The sequence below is a fragment of the Ictidomys tridecemlineatus genome, chromosome 12, assembly GCF_052094955.1.
Source record: "Ictidomys tridecemlineatus isolate mIctTri1 chromosome 12, mIctTri1.hap1, whole genome shotgun sequence".
NCBI classification, from domain to species: Eukaryota; Metazoa; Chordata; class Mammalia; order Rodentia; family Sciuridae; genus Ictidomys; species Ictidomys tridecemlineatus.
The window spans coordinates 45,901,291-45,919,109 of record NC_135488.1 but is presented as its reverse complement, the minus strand read 5'-3'; the positions used below and the strand labels follow the sequence as shown (position 1 = coordinate 45,919,109).

Genomic DNA, 17,819 nt, shown 5'->3' with positions numbered 1-17,819 from the left:
TTTCTTATCCATTTTGAATTGATTTGTTAAGTACTTCAAAATCTGGTTGAGATTGACGTTGGAAATGCACTTATGCTATGCACTAAGTTGAGGGGGGAAAAATAATCACAGCTTTTTTGAGTCTTCCTGCTCAAGAACATAATACTTCTTTCAGCTTATTTAGATCATCTTTTAATATCTTTCAATAAAATTGCACGGTGTTCTTCACAAAGGTAAAGTACATTTTTTTTTTTGCTAAGTGTGTTCCTAGTATCATTTATAATAGCATTTATAATTCTTATCTTTTAAAAATTATATATTCTGAGTACCTGTTAATGGTGTATAAAAAAGCAGTTGCCTTTCATGTATACAGTCGCCCAGAGTTCTTGTTTTAACTCTTGGCCTTTATCTAATGCTTCTTTCCTGTCAGCTGAGCACTTTCTTTCTTCATCTTGTCCTTGTGGATACTTCCAAATGTACATAGTTGTGGAGGGTCTGGTCTGACGACCCCCACATGTCCAGTAGTGTCCAGCATTAACAATCATCAATATCGGGCCAATCTTATTCCAGAAGCCTCTCCACTGCTTTTGGTTTTTGGAATGTTTAATAGCCAACTTCAGACACTATCCTGGTTTGCTCCTTTATACTTCAGGCTGTATCTACAACAGCTAATGGCTTTAAAAAATGCCATAATCCAAAGCATTGTTCCATCTGTGAGCAAAAATAACACGAATTCCCCGTTATCAGTCCATGTGCCCATTTCCCTGCCAGCGTCTCAGATGTCTCTTTATGGTTACTTTGCTTGAGTCCGGACCCACCTGAGGTTCACCCATGGCTCAGGTTCATGTCTCCTCCACTTCTTCCTGGTAGTCTTTACTGCCCCTTCAGTTCTTCACAGACTGTTCATTTGTTGAAGGATCCAGTCATTTGTCCTGCAAAATTCCCCTGCTCCTGACGCTGCTGGCTACGCCCTAGTGGTGCTATTTTCCCGTGTTCCTCCACCCCCATGTTTCCTGTCGATGGTGACAGCATCTGCAGGCGTGGCCATATTTGTTCGCTCATGCAAGAGCACGCGTTTCCAGCAACACATTTCAGACGCTGTATCGATACCTTTTCAGTTGTTGGAGTAGGAAGGTCCTCCTAGAGGCCTGGGCCGTTGAACTGATGGAAAGGAAAGTCTGAACATAGTTCTTGGGGATGAGGATGTTCTCCATTTTACATTCCCGACGGTCACCAGTCCTATAATCGGGCAGTGTGGACCTCCGCATCCCCAAGTCTGTGCGTAGACAGATCATGTGCTCATGACCACTTTGATGTCGGGGAAGGGGTAATGTCCAACAGGAAGACTGGGGTAGCACCCGCCCAGCAGTAGAATGTCCAGGGGCCCAGCAGATCTCTGGGTTCCCCATCTCATTCTGCATCATCTGACAAGAGGTCAACAGCTGAAGGCACCTGGAGGAGATGAGAGGTGGTCACAATGGCCTGGGGCCAAGTCCTTCCTCCCGTGTGCTGGGGTCTGCTGTGTTACTTTCTTGGGGTCTTGGTCATGTGTCCGCGAGGCTGCCTTCTTCACGTTTCTCCTGAGAACACACCTCCCCTTCATGACCTCATGCTTCCTCTCCTCTCAGAATGCCCCTCACGCCCCCAGTCCAGGTCCTTTTCTCTGGGTGCCTCTCTACGTCTCTGTGGTTTCAGTTCTACTCAGTCTTCCAGTTTCCCCGACTTCCAGGGCCCACCATGGGCGAGACCCACTGGAGCCTGGTGGACTGTCGAAGCCTCTCTGTTGGAGAACTCTCTGGAGATCTGGGTGGGAAGACAACTCCTGGGGAGAAAGGGACTCTGCATTGACCATCCATGCCCACGAGGAGCCGCTTTGATCCCCGAGGATCCAGAGGATCCACGGGTCGTATGAGGCACTGAGACTGCGAAGGGGATGCAGACCATTGGCTTCAGATGGTTCCAGAAGCCAGGACCATTTCCTCTGTCTCACCTGGAGAGCAGTGGAAGGCCATGCTCTCGTTCCCCGCTTCCTCTCTCCTCCGTCTCCCACTCCCCAGGGCTCAGCCTCCCGCTTGCCAGTTTCTGGGTGGCCAGGTCTGATGAGTGCCAACCTGGCGGACCTCCCCCAGGAGCAGCAAGTTTCAGTGGGAAGGTCGACGTTGTGTTCATCTCTACCTAAAAAATAAATAGTAAAAAAAGAAAAGGAAGCCGTGGCAGGGAACAAATTGTAGGATCGTGGCACAAAGCAGACGCTCCTTCTCTCCCTCCACCCCATTCTATTCTGTTTATTGATTTATTTTTGGGATACTGGGGATTGAACCCAGGGGCACTTCACCACTCAGCTTGAGAGAGGGTCTCACTAAGCTACCACGGCTGGACTTAAACTTGCCATCCTCCTGCCTTCATCTCTCAGAGTTGCTAGGATTACAGGAGTGTGCATTACCACACCCAGTAGTGGATGCTCCAACTCTATCTTCTACTGACTTTTAGCCCATTTTGTAATATTTGGAGCTAAAACAGGAGGAGAAAATCGACACAATAGGAGTGGTTTCCAAAAGTCTCTTTACTTCTAGGTCCAGAATTGTCCCATGGGTTCCTTGGTTACCAGGCAAGGTGATAGATTGGCTAGTATTGAGGAGATACCATAACATTCGTGGTCCTTAAAAAATGTTTAACTTTGGGGCTGGAGATGTGGCTCAAGTGGAAGCGCACTTGCCTGGCATGCATGCAGCCCGAGTTCGATCCTCAGCACCATATACAAAGATGTTGTGTCTGCCGAATACTAAAAAATAAATATTAAAAAATTCTCTCTCTCTCTAAAAAAAAAAAAAAATGTTTAACTGCATCTGGGTGGGTACAGATACCTGTCTAGTATGTGCATGCTGTCTGCTCCCTTCCTGGGGTAGCTGTAGGGGATTCTGAGGGGACCTTCCGGGAAGCAGGTCATCTGCCGAGTCTCTGTCCTGCTGGAATATGCAGGTGGGTCTGCCCAACCCTGTGGGCTTCAGAGAGAAGGCAGCCTTTTCCTCAGGTTTGGTTCATATGTGGAATGTTATTACAGAACTAAAGAAGAGAAGTGTCTTTCCTTCCCTCCCCCCCCCTTCTTTCATTTTTCTCATTTTGCTGTATTTCAGAATTATCCAAGTCTTTTACCCTGCTAATTTTTAAAAGTCATATATGTTCTATAGATTATGAATCTAAATAAAGTTTCCACCTGTAATATAAACTTGGAGAGAAAAGAGGTCAGCCCGTGTGTTGTTACGTCTCTAGTAGGTCTACATTACCTGGCCTGAAAGTCAGGCCATGTTCAGATGGATGAGTGGTGCACAGATGGCGTGTATGATGGAGGGAGGGAGGGATGATGGGTTTATGGATGACACATGCAGTTGGATAAAAGGATGGAGGCAGGATGGATGGACGGGCAGATAATGGGTGGATAGATGCACGCATTGTACATGGATAGATGAATGAATGAACAGAGCTGGTTAGAGAAAGATAGATAGCAGAAATGTGTCAGTTACACAAAGAGACACCCTCATTCCCACACATGCGTACAGAAGTGTGCCTGTTCTCACCTTGACTATGAATTCCTGTGGTAAAGACCAGCAAGTCACTTATCTCTGTCCCCGACCTCTTGCACAGAATGTGCAATGCAAGTCCCTAACAAATACGTGTTGGGTGCAGGTTGTGTCGAAGCCCCATCTGAAAAGCCAGGCGTTTGGAATCTTTGTAGTATGTGTTGTTGACTTTGGGCCAAACTCTTAAAAAGTCTCCTCCGCTTTTCCTCGAGCACAGACAGATGCTGTTTGCAAGATGACCAGAAGATAAACTCGGAGGCAGTTTCTGGTTTCTCCCTCATGCTCCGTGCAGGAATCTCCATTTCCCGGAGCATAAGGACACTGGGTGTTTTGTTTCATGAAACTGAAATCCTCCGAGGTGTGTGCAGACCCTGGGCCACCCCTGCAGGGCTGTGTGCCAGAGCAAGACTCAGGAACTGGCCATCAAACGCCTGGTCATCAGTTGACAACCACACACCAGCCTTCCCCCCACCCTCCCCCACCCCCTTCCCGCACCCCTTCTTTTGCATCATAAAGAACCTGATTTGCGTAAGAACAGGGACCTTTAGCAGGTCTGCAAGTAAGCTTCCTGCCTGGAGCCTTTCCCCCTAAAAGCAGACAGGCTTCCTCTCCCCCCTTCAAGCTCTGTCTCAGCCTTCTTAATTCAAAGCCCCTCGGACACTTTCCACCCCCTTTCCACATATCACTTCCCGGTAGTACGAAGGGTGTTTGATACGCAGTTTCTAGACCTCTATCTGAGACCACTGAATACTTTGTAAATGAATGAATATATCCATAACAGTTCTTAAGTCTTTTGTTGAGCTCTTTGGCAATAGCACAGGGTATTTCCGATACCCTGGTGCTCTGGTTTGGGTCTGGAAGGAGCATGGGTTAAAGGCTTGATCCCCACCTGGTGGTGGTATTGGGGGATGGGATGGGGGGGACTTTTAGGAGGTGGAGCTTAGTGAAGGGAAGTTAGGTCCTGGAGGACATTAGGGTATCCTGGGCTTGGAGATGCTGTGCCCCTACTCCTGCAGCTCCGTGTGAAAAGGGCCGAGGATCCTCCTGTCCTCCCTGGAGGACTCGCCTCCACCCCCAGAGCTGGGCCCGTTCTCTGAAAGGCCTTTCTGCTGCTGGGAATGTCCTCCCGGGTGTCAGCCCAGCCTGGCAGCGGGCTAGGTCCCAGGTCTCTGCTTCCGCAGAAGAGAGAAGGCGTGGCTTTGCCAGTCTCGTGAAGGCTTCCATGTGGACACTGGCCAAGGCTGGGTCTGGATAGCAGCAGGTGCTTTACCCACAGGAAGGAAGCAGCTGTGTCCTTGAATCCCCTTGGGCTGCCCATGTCTGACCCCATGAGTCCTCTTCTGTCCTTGGTGGCCTCTCCGCAGTCAGGGTAGAGGCTCCCTGGATGACCTACTTTATTTCCCTCGTCCTCTCCAGCCTTATCCTAGGAGAGCTCTTGTTTCCAGTTCTGTGTATGAGCCAGGCTTCAGCTTTGAGAACCCCACACTGGGCCACTTCCCCATCCCTCCAGCCTCCAGCTCATCTGACAGCCCAGCAGCTCCACAGCTCCACGGTGCAGTGTGGGGTCTTCTTGGGTGACTCTGAAGCCTGATCCAGGTAGGAGCAGGCACAAGGGTTCCTGATGCCTCTGGCCCCTGACCCTTTCTGGGGTAAATCAGGAACAGAGGCTCTGTGCCCGTTGTAGGCCAAGGACTGAGCTCCCCAGCACTCAGCAGCCTCCTCGGATGGTGATTGTTCTGCTTCTGCCATTCTTAGCTCCTCTCACAGTGCTAGGGCAGCTGGGGCTGCACGTGGGCAGAACAGACTCTGAGGTGCCAAGCAGAAATGCGGCGTTAACATCCCTCTGCTGAGTGATTCCTACAGAGCTTCCTACAGACTTTCTGGAAACTGGGTCCCCTGCTCCTTCAGGTTACTACACAGTGGTTCAAGTGCAAGTGTAGGCAGCAAGAAGCAATGGACTCTTGGAATTGCATGTTCATTGGGTCCTCATGAATGTATTCAAGTGTGTCTTGTCATACAGAATAAATGACCAGAGACCAACAGCTTCCTTTGAGCTCTTGTGATGGGGTGGAGAATAGTGAAATTTCACTGTGATAGTGAGATCTTGGCATGTGCAGCCTGCTGGGGTATTGGTTCCATTAGGGGTGGACCTGCCTGTCCAGGGGAAGGCACTGAGCTCTGGACCAGTGCCCTGCAGCTGTCATGCTGCCCTTTTCCAGAACAGACTTTGGTTTCAGCCCTGGCTCATTTCCCAAGTCTGATGTGGCCTGGTGCTCAGCCTCCTGCGCAGCTAGTATCAGGCCTGCTGGGGGGGGGGGGGATGGGGGGAATGATCCGGCTGGCCTCTGTTAGGTTTAGGCATTGCCTTGCCTGCAGCGGAGAATTCAAGTTCAGGGTGATTCTTGTTACCTTTAACAAGCCCCAGCCTATCCTTATTGGATATATTTGTCTTGCCTTGTATTAGTAAAATGCACAAGAAGCCGAATGGGACCAACTGGATGGATGCAAGGGTTTGAACATCAGATTTTAAGAAACTCAGTCCTTTGGGTTTCTAGCTTTTAAAAATGGGACCTTATTTTTCACTAGCATGGACTTGCGATCATGGTGTGCAGAACATAAAATAAGCCAACACAAAGCATTGAGCAGAGGTGGGCAGACCACAGTCCATGGGACAAATCCTGTTCTACCACCTGCTTTTGCAAATTGTTTTACTGAGTGACAGCCACACCCATTCATTTACACATAATTTATGCATCTGTGGTTTTTGCAATGACAAAGTTTAGTAGCTACAACCAGCCCCCATGGCCTGCGCAACCTAGGGTAACTTTTTATAGAGTTTGCTGACTGCTGGCATAGATCCCAAGGACACACTGTGGAACTAGATTGCCAGGGTTTGGCTTCAGCTCTGCCATTTACAAGTTATGGACTTGAGTGAGATTCCAGCAAGAGAGGGAGGCCTGAGTCATCCTTCAGGGTAACGTGGGTTCTCCTTATGGGCATTATTTTGAGCCTGCGTGTCTCCTTCAGATAACAGGTAGTTTGCTGAGAAATGTGACTCCTCCTGGTCACTCCAGCCAGGCAAGGCTGCAGGTGAATTGTTTCTTGGAAGAGAGAGCCTGTGGGGGTCAGCACATTGGACCCATTTTATAGAATTATTCTCTTAACCTTGTGTTCCCAACATTCATATTTGTCCTCTAACATTATGACAGACAAGGAAAAAGAGATGTCAGGAGAATTCCCTTAACAACAGGCCCTGGAGGCTGCAGAGTGAATTGCTTGCTCTTCCACCTCACCTCAGACACGCTGTCATCAGCTCCCGGTTAGCTCGGGGGGCAGGCACAGCATCCAGAGAGCAGGTGATGACATGTGGGAAACCCAACATTTTTACCGAGAAGTCTCTGGATTCCTTCTCCCCTTTCTTTTAGGCTCGGTTTTCTGGAAAGGCCCTGTGTTAATTACTTATCTTCTCATGCCAAATGTTCTGATTTAAAGCTCCGCGAATATAGTTCTTCCCATCACTCACACCAAAGGCTCACGTGTGCTGGTTCGGTTCCTTTGTAGGTCACAATGATGAGGCCACTACTGCTTCAAAACTAACACTCGCACACTCCCTGGGCAGGGTTGGAGGATGTCTACGGCGTCCTTGGTGGTGTTCCTTTCCTTTGTCCTGGTCTAGAGACCCCAAACTTCTGCACGTCCGAGGAGGAATGGTGGGTACCTAGGGTGGTACATCCTGCCACCACCCCCTATGCGCGAAGGCCCTTTTCACATATTTTCTCCAGGTCTGTCTTTGTCTTGTGTCTCAGTTTCCACACTGGGCCCCTGTAGCCTGCCTTCTATTCTGAGTCCCCACTGGGATGTCCAAGCCCCATAGGACACCCTGCCTCCAGTCCTCCTCCCTCCTCCTATAGCTCCCTCCCTACTCCTCACCTCATGGTCAGACACAGCCCAGAGTTACCTTCTCAGTGACCATCCAAAATTTCCACCTGTCCTCGTCCTGGCACGTCCTCGTCCCCTTCCCTGGTTTCCTGATGCTCTAGCACTTACCATTTAGGGGTGATTTTACTTTTTTGGTGCACATCTTAGCTGCCTCTCTGGCTACAGTGTACACGCCACAGAGGTGGGAACTTGTGAGTGTGGTGTTCAGGGCTGGTCTGCCAGGGCCAGGACAGAGGCCCACAGATGATGGGTCCTCATTCCGAGTGGCTGAATCTGTGTGCCTAAATGTGCTCAAACGACTTCCCACTTTAATGTGGCTGTTTTAAAGAATGAAGGTTAAGTAAGGCCTGTGAAAGATGCTTAGGAAAATTTAAAATGCTACATGAATGAGAAAGGAGTACTTACTAATGTAGCAATTCAACAAACAAAGAAAACTCTGAGGGGCTGGGTGGGGGTTCCTTGGGTCGTACTGCTGCATGGTGTCCTTGAACACTGAAGACTGATGCAGGTGCCGGCAGAGTCTGGGACTCATCAGGAAGTGTTAGAGGAGTGGGCATTCCTACCCCTAAATTTTCAAACTCCAGGCAAGCCTGTTCAGCTCTTTCATATTTTAGGAAGTGCGAATACATTCACTATTTCATGAAAAAAAAAATCATTTTAGGAAGGTCAGAAATGGTTTGGAAGTTGGCTAGTTCCCTTACCCAGGGAATCCAGTTCCAACCTGGAAAGTAGGTCTTGTTTTCTGGACCGGGAGAAAGGACAACCGAAGACCCCGTTTCACTTTAAAAAGGTGCCAGAGTTGGATTATAGCAGGAAGGCTTGGAAAAAAGAATTTCTTGGAGACAAAACAGAAAATGACCAGGTTGACTCACTAGCATACCAAGTGCATTTTGAAGCAAAATCATCATCATTAAGTTTCTCTTTTACCAAGGAACACAAAGAAATGCACCCGTGTGCTCGTGGCTGCCGTAGCTGAGGGTTCACTGGGAGCCCCATCCAACCTGTAAACCGCCGTGGAAATAATCAGTTACTACTCAAGGGCAGTAAGGCCGGCCCCAGGCACCCTTCCTGCTACAGGGCCTTGAAAGAGCATTTTTTTTTTCTGTAGTGAGAGTATTTGCATTAATAACTTATTTATGGAGTTCACCCTAAGTCTAAGACACCTAATTTTTTGCTCATTTTCACTACAAAGCAGGCAAAGCATTTTTAAAATAAACACCTGGAGTTAAGGATCTCTGGAAATTTGCACAGACATTGAACACCAAGAGACCCTCTCCTGATCCAATTGTGCCCATCGGCAACGAGTGTGGTGAAGAATTTAGGCTCAGTTCCTGCCATTCCAGGCCAAAGGGTGGTCTGGATCCGACACAGCCAAAGCATCACCCTCTGTGGGCTGCAAATCGTAAAATTAGTGTAAAGTATACAGATTCATTCTATGCATGAAGTAAACCCAAACTATCAGGTATACTTTGATTCAGGCTTGTCTTTTTTTTTTTTTTAAACAGATGGCTAGTGCTGTTTGTTATTTCGAATGTTAATTTGTGGCTGGGAGTCTTTATGATTTCAGTGATCCTCAGCCAGCCAGTTCAAACTATTAGTGGAAAATTCCAGAAGTTAACAATTCCTAAGTTTTACATTGCACACCATTCTGAGGAGGGTAATGAAATCGCACGCTGTCCATCTTCATGAGACGAGACTCAGCCCTTTGTCCTGTGGACCATCTCTGTAAACGCTCCCTGCCCAGATTGTCCGACACTGCATTGCAGTGTTTATGCTTCTCTAAGACGGAGCTGTGAACTTGGACCCACCTGGCCTCATGGACAAGGGATTCAACCTCGCTTTTTTGCCAAATTAAACAGAGTGGTCTGAGCACTACAGGGCCCCTCTCACCCTGCAAGGGGAGAGAAGGAGGCAGAGTGGTACGTAAGATTCACAATGGGGTTCCCTCTTACAAGATGTAGTGGAACATGCTGGCCTGTCTGAGCTTTTTCCACTTATAAAATGGCAATGATTATCTCCACTTCAGAGTTCCTGCAGGCAGCAGTGGATTACCCATGCAGCTACATTCAGATGGTCATGTAGTTTTCAGAGGCAATGTGCTAGCAGGCGACGCACAGGCCTGGAGGCCAGGCCATCTGGTTCCACTCCTGCCTCTTGGAGCTTGGGCAGTTACTGAACTTCACTGTGCCTCCGTTTCCCATCTCTGAGCTGCTGATGATACAAGACCAACCTCACAGGCTCGCAGTAAGGGCTGAATGTAGGAAGCAGCACACAGGACACCCGAGATGCTGGGAAGGATGAAGGTCAGGATAACAGTGCCTGGGGGAAGACCAGGTGGTGAGTACCACTTGAGCCCCAGCAGGTGCACACAGATTAGTGAAGCTAAGAGAGGTCGTCTTTGTACCTAAGAAGGACATGTTATTCCCTTGCTAGTTTTGCTTTCACTCCATGCATTTATTGAGCAGGTGCTGGGGGTGTAGTCCTCACTTCACCCACCTGACCTTTACTTCCATGCAAGGTTAGAGGTCATTCTTGGCTGCTTTCCACACTTAGAAACGCCTGCCCTCTCTGGCCCAGCATCCAGGTTCCTGGCACATCTGTCTGCCTCAGCAAACAGCCTATGATCATTGCTTTTATATCACCTTCTTCATTAACAGACGAAAACTAGTCACATATCATCAATTTTATTCTATTGACATTACTAGAGAATATGGAAGGACAGATTTAATTATCTCCAGGCTATGGGAAAGAAAACGAGTCTCCTGGAACAAAGGTACTTTTTCAAAAGGTGCATGGCAGGGCCACCACTGATTCCCAAATCACTGCTTTGACAGCCAGACATGTGGCCCTTTCGTGGCACTCATTGCATTCACAAAAAGGGACCTCAGATTCCCTCTTGGGGTTCTATTCTGGGCTTCATATACTCCCTGTAAAGACAAGGTGGACAGCAGGTGTTTGGGCCTTAGCCCCTGGGATGTCTGAAGCGACTACTCCATGAAGACAGTATGTTAGCAGATGTGTGTCGCTGTGTCCCGTTAAAGCTTGATCTATGAAGACAGGTGGCAGGATGGATCTGGCCCCAGAACAAAGCTGGCCAAATTCTGATTCTATATTAACATTGGCCCTTTTCCTCTTCCCCTTTTTAATGACTTCAAAATGATATGTGTTGGGCAGATCCTGTTACTTGAGTATGTGTGTGTGTGTGTGTGTTCGTGTGTACATGAATATGTACACATGAACATGTACACAGGAACATGTACACATGTGCACACTTAGACACACAAGCCATGTTATGTCCCTTTCCATGCAGTATAAGGAGGGTCCAGGGGCCTGAAGGAGGCATTCTGGACCTAAAATATTCTTACTAATTAATGACCCAGAGAGAGGAGCACTGACCCCAAGGTTAATATTTTTCCAGGCAATTCTAATTATTTCATGTTTGCCCAGACAATGAGTTCTGACTCCCTCTTTGAACTAGATGTTACCTAGCTTGCTTTGCACTTGGGGGTTGGTTCATGAAATGAAGCAGCGCCCCCTCCCAGGGCGCAGGGCTCTGGCCAAGGCCGCTCAGGGAGCACTTCAGGGAACAGGGGCAGATGGTTAGAGAAGGAGCAGGGAAAGGGTCCCCGTGGGGTCCAGGAACTCCTGGGAACAGGTCTGACAAAAGGAGGCAGATCTGAAAATCTCTGTCACTCTTGACCCCTTTCACACTCTTGCTTGGAGATCTATCACGGAGATAGAAGGAAGCAGAGTGACAGTGCTGGGTGGCCAGGAAGCGCAGACCCCAGCCCTGGGAGGCACCTTGTCCTGGGCTCTAGACTCCTGCAGCCCTGGAAACCACAGGGCCACAGCCAAGCCTCGTGTTCCCACGCGTCCAGGCCCTTGGCTGCCCCTGTGCTCAGTGGCTGGCTTCCTGGCAGACCCGAGGGCAGGTTGTTCGCCTTCCCCTGGGGACTCTCTGGAAGCGCTTGCATTCATCTCAGTGAAAGGCCTGAGTGCAATGCATACCCTCAGGATCTCCGCCGGGCAGTCCAGGCCGTGTCTTGTTTTAGGTCGGGTTCACAGCTTCTGTGAGCATCTTGCCTTGTTCCGGGAGGAAGAGACAGCAGATGGGGCCTACAGTGGTGGCAGCCTGCCTGGTGACATCTCTTCATTCCATTTAGAACACTGCATGTCCCAGGGCGACAGGTACGGAGAAGCAGGGCCAAGAAGGCTGAAACCTAGGCTCACATTCAGTGCTGGGAAGTTGGTGGGTCACCGTGCCTCCTGCACCTCCTGCCCCCACAGCCCAGCCGTCAGGACTGGCCATGATGAGAACTTCCAACGAGTTCTGACAAATCATCCCTGTGAACCAGAACTAGAGAGATTGCTAATGAAACGAGAAGCCTCACGAAGAGGCATCTGGTCAGCGTGTGATAACAGGTGGTAGCAGCTCTCCAGAGACCCTAAAGACCCCCTGCCAGCACAGGTGGGTCCTCTGCTGGCCCACGTTGGGAAGTCTGTGCTTAGAAAGCAATTGTGCATTGTCCAGTTTCTCAGACTTTGAAAAATGTGTGAGTCTCCAAGGGAGAAAGGGCATAAATAAATAGGCAAACTCCAGTTTTCCAACCAGTGCCGATAGCCTGGAGGCTCCAGAATAAAAAAAGTAAATGAAACAAAAGTCACAGCCCGATGACTAAATTTCTAGGGAGGTGCTGGGATTGAACCTAGAAGCACTTTATCACTGACCTCATCCCCTGCCCTTTTTCTTTTAAGACAGGTTCTCACTAAGTTGCTGAGGCTGACCTCCAACTTATGATCCTGCTGCCTCAGCCTCCCAAGCTGCTGAGATGACAGGCATGTGCTGCCACAACCCACACAATGGGTAATTTTTAGTGAGAAAAGTGGAAGAGAAAACTTGAAATATAGCTAAAACTGTCCTGGTTGCAGGGTGATAGAGAAATAATTCATCAGGAATTAAATTTATAAATTTAGAAGATGGTGGATGCTCTTGTTCAATACATTATTGTAAAAGAAGATAATGCCCAAAACGGTGCCTCTTCTAAATCCTGGAGTGTTCATGTTAAATGTTCTATTCTGAAATGAAAAAAAAAAATACATAAATTATAGCCCTCAAGAGTGGTAAGGAAATTTTCAAGCTTTGGCTTGAAAAATGCTATGAGCCACAGAAATCATAAATTGGCCCGAGACCCCCTAAATCAGGCAGGATGCAGGCTGAGCTGTGAATGAGAAAAACCCTAAAATACGGTGGCTTAAATTAGTTTCCTTTCTCTCTTCTCAAGTCCAGGGCTCTGATCTATAAGGTCATCCAAGGACCAGCTTTTGCTCGGTGCAGAGTCACCGTGTGGAAAATGCCAGCCCATGCGCTCCCGCATCTCCCACCCAGCCTGTGCAAAGGTAGAACTCCCGTGCACATGTCATTTTCAAACCTGCCAGAATTTGCACGGATCGTTTTGACTTACGTTGACAGGAGTTTTGACAAATGGCCAGGGCTGCCTGGAGGTGAGGACTGGAGAATGGACTTGGGCTGGGCAAGTCTGACTTCCATTTCAGCTTTGAATATTCTCACAGACAAGAAGGAGAAAGACCACCATTAGCTGTCCCTGACACAGTCAGGGACCCTGCAATTTTTAAAAAATTTTTAACATTTTTTTTTTATGGCCAGGCCCTCCCAGCCCTTGGCCAGTTCATCCTTCCTAGAACATGCCACATGTGAATTTCCCTAATGCTGGTCCGCTCTTCCATGTGCTGTGCTGACGGATCTGAGACCACCAGTGAGTGGGACCCGTGTCCACCTCTGACTCCATGCCTTGGCTCAGCCTGTCCCTCCACCTGGGATGCCCTGCTCCTCATCAGGCATTTGCTGCCATTTCCCCCCATGCATCTCGGCCCAGACACTATTAGGATGGGATATTTGCCCACGTGGGCCCCCAAGTCTCAGGACACGGGGGGAAAATAATGGGCAGGGGAATTTCTCTCAGTCCATGCCCTAAGCCTAGGGGCCTGGCTTGCTAGTCCATGTATTTGTCAACCAAAATAATAATCACGGAGATTCTCCAAGGAATAGTGAGTATTGGGGAAGAGCAGAGTGTTGGAATGGGAGTACATGTGTTCCAGTGAACTATGGGCATGGGCAAGAAGGTTGAGACCAGGAGAAGTTTTCCAAGTTAAAATGAGGAGGATTACACAAAATATTTTTAAATAAAAGCCCTTGGCTTCAACAATCAATCACAAGAGTGGTGTGAATCCCAGGTTGAACATTGCTGGGCAGATTTCCTTGCAAAAGTATTTTTTTGTGTGTGATGTTTTTTTTGGGGGGGGGTGGGGGAAGGTTGTGGTTCTGGTAGAGTCTTCTGTGACTAGTTCTTGTCATTAGGCACAGATGCATGAGATCCTCTCCTTTATGACCTTCTGGCTTTGTTTGTTTGTTTATTTATTTTGTGTGATTAGGGCTTGATAGAAATGACTCCTCTTGATTCTGACAACCGTCACATATTCATCCTGTCAGTATCTCGAGCCTGTGACCAATGTCAGGCCCGGGGTTGGGGATGCAGCAGAGAACAGAAACAGGCCGTCTGTCCTGATGGTTCACAGGGAGCCTGTATTGATAACAGGTTGCTCGTGCTCCACACAGAAGGCACTGAATGAACGAGGCCAGATGGCGTCCTGAGGGTCTAAAAGGGGAGCCCTTGGTCCATGCTTTCCCCCGCAGCAGTCTGCATTACTGGGACCCATCCAGGTCACACCCCTCTACCCCTCTGCAGGCAGCCTGCCTGCCCCAGGGCCCCTGTAGTAGCAGGGCATAATGGAAACCCATTTGTCAAAGCCTGCTGCCACGTTTGATCCTATAGAAGCTGGCGATGCGCTGCCATGCATGCATGAGCACTCTGTCTCCACGGGGTAGGACATTAAGCCCAGAGGAAGATTTGTGTGCCACATCCGAGTAATGAGCTGTGAAATCGACATTATAAGTTTTAATTATTATTAATGCCTCACAGGGGTGGCTGGTGTTAATTGTCCTGTAGGCATCCCAGATGTATTTCCCCCTTCTCCTTTCATATCTTTTCTTTAATGTCTTGAGCCCGCATAATGGCGCCTTCCTGGCAATGTTTGAACACAATCCCTCCAAAGGGGAACACATCTGTGGTCCAAAGGAGATGGGTGCACAGCAGCCTGCTTGCCCTCTCAGGCTGGGTCATGGTGGTGGGGGTGGGGGCTGTAAATCTCAAGTTTCCAGGTTGCCACAGTGAACTTTGCGGAATTCTCTTTCCCCCAATAGAATTCACCTGCCTCTGGGCCTTCCATGGACTAATTAATCTTCTAAAAGGCTTTGAAGATGAAAGACTGTGGAGAGGCCACGCGTTACCATTTCTGAGCGTTCTTTTTTGACACAGGGAACTGGTTCCTGGTTCTTCTGCCCTCTGCATTAACCACCTCTCAGATCATTTCTGACATATATTTTTCCCCAAGAAATAGGTCTCGTCATCCTTAAAAGGCTTATTGCCCTCTCAGTTTTGCTCTGTCAGATGCTGTCTGGGCAGTCCAGAGGGGTGAGCAAGTGGGCTTGCCCTGTGCCTCTCTCCCTCCATGCTCCCCTGGCCCCTGTCCTTCCCTACGTCCTTCTTCTCCTCTGTGCCCACCAGCAGGAGCCACAAGGCACAGGTGCATGACGACACGGAGCTCCTTGAGGTTCCTTTGCTTGCAACTGGTGCTCCCACCTTGGGGTCGGCTGAAGTCTGAACCACCCATGGAGCTGTGTTCAGGGCGTACATGGTCCCCTGGCTGCCCCAGCCTGACCTGCTGGGGCACCAGAGGAGCAGCTTCACCAGTTGGAGCCAGGGCCAAGTGCTTTTCCCTGAATCTCGGTGTAGTCCCTTGGCGTACTGGGGTCCTGGGTCACACCTCCTAACTTTCCCCACTCCCTGTCCCCCATTCAGGCCTGACTCAAGGCGAACCTGATTCCCTTGAACTGGTACCATGCCGGGACCCTCGCAGGTTCTGCTGGTCAGGGTAGACAAAGGACAGCCCTGAGCTGGGGCCCCTGGTTAGAACACGGTCAGTACAGTGGACCAGAGGTCCCCGGGCCTAAGGAGCCCCACCTGAGTGCTGAAGGTCTGGGATAGGACAGGAGGTAGCATGGAGCTCTGTCTGTAAAGCCCCCAGTTCCCAGAAGCCCATCCCCCTTGAGAGAAAGGGGCTGCTGCCCACTGTGGCTGGACTGGTGACCCAGGGCCAGCTCGGGGGTGGGGTGCTCAGGCACCATGCTGAGGAGCTTGGTTCCCCGAGGGACGGGGAGCCACTACAGGCTGGTAAGCAGTGGGGGGTGGGCTCCTCACGTGCTTGGCAACCAACTCACAGTGGGTGGCAGGGGTTTGGTTTCCATGGGAGCCCAGAAGGGATGGGGCAATGGGGAGTGGAAGGCAGATGGTAGAGCTAACAGTTTTTTGAGGAGGAATGGACACAAGGATGACCCCTTGCTTAGCAGCTGGGTGGAGACTCCACAGTCAGGTTGAGGCGACAGTGGTGGCGTGGCCTGTGGACCACACCTGTGGTTCAGATGGGTGGGGCCAGGACCCATCTGGAGGATGGATGAAGCCACAGTCCCCTGAGGCTCACAAGTGCACCTCAGCCCTCCTGGCCACACTGTGTAAGTCAGGGCCACCGCTGTACATCACGGGGTGAGCGGTGCTGGCAAGTGGTTTCCGTGCCAACTGTCTAGCGAAAGCTGGGGATGAGGAGTCCAGAATGGATACCCAGAATCCCCGTGATGCAGGGGGCAATTCAGGGAGGAGCCTGTGTTCCACTGCACGAGAGAGACGCAGGGGGAGGCAGAACCGGCATGCAAAGGTCAGGTCTGGCTTGTCCTGCCCGCCACTGTGATCAGTCCCAGCCGCCACTGGGGCTGTGGCTCTGCCATGGAGAGGAGATGGGCCGTGGGGTCAAACCTTTTCCTCTGTGCACCTGGTGGGGGCTGGTTTTCAAGCTTAAGATTTTTTCTTAAAAATGGGTTTCTTTAAAATCTCACTGAATGGAATCTGAGTGTCTCCATGTGGTCAGTGGTGAAGATACTCCCGTATCCTGAAAAGGTGGGCCTTGGACCTGGGGCCTGGCACACACACCAGGCAAGCATTCCACCCCTGGGCCACATCCCCAGGCCTGTATTCAATATTTAAAACACAGGTAAACCCAATTGAAATAGAACAACAACAACAAAAAAGTACTTTTTAAAAAATTTAACCTACAGGTGGGGCCACGGTTTCTCAACCCTTTGACGTCCTGGGCCGGGTGATTCTGTGTTGTTGGGAAATGTCCTGATTGAAGGATGTGCAGCAGCATCCCTAGCCTGTACTCCTTAGATGCCAATAGCATCTACACTGTAACAACCAAAAATGTCTTCAGACAAAGTTGTCCCCGACTTGAGACTCCCTGGGCCAGGGCCGCTGGCCCTTATGTGGCAGGGAAATTCTCCTGGTGGCCCACAGCCAACAGCCTCTTCCAGTCTTCTCTGTGTGGATGGCAAATCACCCCTCTGCCTCCGCTCTCTGAAACCAGGGCCTCTTACCATCTATTGTGCCGACATTACAAAGCTATCCAGAATGAGTATTATTGGACACAAACTGATTCCCCCCCCCCAATTTGAGTTCTGTAATCAAAAATCCTCTGGTGTTGCTATTTAATTGGGTAGTGGTGGCTGTTTGTCAGTCTGCCAGCGGGTCTCTTAACTGCTGTCGCCTGACCATTCTGAGACATAAATGTAGAATGATGGAGTTGCAATGTGCTATTAAGTCCTCTACAAAGAGTTTTTGATGTCCTGCTGCTTTGGGCTTTTGTGCTGGTATTGATTGATTCGAATACTACAGAAACCCTTGGCACAGGCAGCCCTGGTGAGAAAATGCAGCCTCTGGTAGGAAAATCACTGGGTATAGACACGGGGACAATGGTAAGGCTTTCCTCTGGCTTTCCTTTGGCACAGAATGGACCCTGGGCAAAGCTCACTCCGTCGAGCAGGTGTTGGCCACCCATAAGGAAATGGAAAAGAAACTCATGCAGCCAACCCGTCTCTTTACAAAACAGGGCCAATTAGAGGAGCCCAGGAAGTGCCCGAAACATCAGATCAAGCCTTAGGGTTGTTTGAGGGAGAACAGAAGATTGGAAAGAATTCTGTTCCAAATGCATTTTTAAGGCTGGTCACTCTTTGATTGCCAAAGATGGCAGATCCTTTTTGGAGAGGTTGGACAGATTTTGACAGGAAAGGCAGGGACCTTCTCCTGATGGTAAGAAGATAGGAAATCATAGTTTTGGAACAGACAGGCTACTGTAGGC

At 49.5% G+C, this 17,819-nt stretch overlaps 1 protein-coding gene across 3 annotated transcripts in view; it reads left to right on the top strand.

Moving 5' to 3' along the window:
* The window catches only part of Sh3rf3 (SH3 domain containing ring finger 3), a 329,875-nt gene that overhangs the window by 179,025 nt on the left and 133,031 nt on the right, over positions 1–17,819 (top strand). The window lies entirely within an intron of this gene.